Genomic DNA, 1,612 nt, shown 5'->3' on the forward strand with positions numbered 1-1,612 from the left:
TTTTTTTTTTTTTTTTGCAAATCTGAGGAAAAAAAAGTCAGAATAGTGAGATTGAAATCTGCAATTACCTTTTTTTTTTTTTTTTATCCTGGGGGGGAAACAAGCTTCCATACTTTTATATAAAAACAGCCTTCAACAAAACAAAAATATTGTGACCTGCTCCCAATTATTTTTGCTTATATATGTGCGTTTGTGTGGATGGTGGGCGGAGCTGGAAACATAAGTGCAAACAAATCAGTACTGAAATCAAATCAGTACCGGGCCCAAGGGCTACAGCAAACAGAGATATCGATCAAGACAGAACACACACACACTCTCTCTCACACACAGACTTGATCTCTTGCCTTGTTCTAAGTGGAAAATACTGGTTCAGAAACATAAACACAACACTATAAATCACGCTTGTCGATGTACCAAGCATATTTATGCATACATGAGAATTCACCTGTGGATGCGCATTATATTGTAGTTCCACAACGCTCAACAAACACACATACACAGACTGTAGTGGGGCCGATCTCACAGGGTTCAAAGGTCAGTGTTCCCAACAGTGAAGATGTCTTCATTAGGAAAGACAGAGATCATCTAGAGTTCCGCTCATACTCAAACCAAAAAAACCCACGTAACTACACAGCAGATGGATGGAAACAGCGAATGTTTGAAAACGGAAGCCACAGCTTTTAACATTTAATGGGTGGAGTAACAACTGTCACGGGGATGGAGGCGAGCGGCGAGTGAAACGCTGTTACACTGGGCCGTTACTACTGGAGTCGCCCCTGTAGAACAAGACAGGGCTGCATTTAGAGACTTTAACTACATGTCCAGTAATTTCCTATGGAAAAACACTCACTTCTGCTCCTTGGACGACTGAGTACCAGTGATGGTTCCTGTTGCTATGACATCTGTTGCCATGCCACCTGTTGCTCTGGCATTAGTGTCACTGAAAGACAGTGGAAGGAACATCACTGTGCACATTTTGTTATATAAGGCTTTTTGAGACTTCTTGAGCCGATATGCAAATTTTTAACAGCTATCTGCAAACAATTTAAATGCACAATATGTAATTTTTCGCTGCTAGAGGGCACGTATTCAAAATAAACAGAGAACAAAAGAAACAAAGGCGTAGTTTGATGACGCCGTGACTGAGTGTGGAATCATGGGAGTTGTCGTATTCATCCCCACAGCCGGTGCAATCTGACGAGACTCGGGCAGAAATCATGTTCATGAGCTAATGATTTATTAAAGGGGTCATATGACGTTGCTAAAAAGAACATTATGTTGTGTATTTGGTGTAATGCAATGTGTTTATGCGGTTTAAGGTTAAAAAAACATTATTTTCCACATGCTGTACATTATTGTTGCTCCTCTATGCCCCACCTTTCTGAAACGCGTAGATTTTTACAAAGCTCATCGTTCTGAAAAGCGAGGTGTACGCTGATTGGCCAGCTATCCAGTGCATTGTGATTGGCCGAATACCTCAAGCGTGTGACGGAAATGTTACGCCCCTTACCATATTGTGATGCCCTGTCAGGCCGGAGCGTAACATAAAACCATGTCTGCATTTGTGATCGGAGAAATGACAAACAACAAGCGCTACTCTACACTGCTCAAA

At 41.6% G+C, this 1,612-nt stretch overlaps 1 pseudogene; it reads right to left on the reverse strand.

The window, feature by feature from the left end:
- Window positions 1-93: 93 nt before the first annotated feature.
- LOC107735573 (serine/threonine-protein phosphatase 6 regulatory subunit 2-like) overlaps window positions 94-1,612 on the reverse strand; it is a 19,043-nt pseudogene continuing 17,524 nt past the window's right edge.

This window comes from Sinocyclocheilus rhinocerous, unplaced genomic scaffold (genome assembly GCF_001515625.1).
Source record: "Sinocyclocheilus rhinocerous isolate Xijiao unplaced genomic scaffold, SAMN03320098_v1.1 scaffold942, whole genome shotgun sequence".
In the NCBI taxonomy this organism is placed as follows: Eukaryota; Metazoa; Chordata; class Actinopteri; order Cypriniformes; family Cyprinidae; genus Sinocyclocheilus; species Sinocyclocheilus rhinocerous.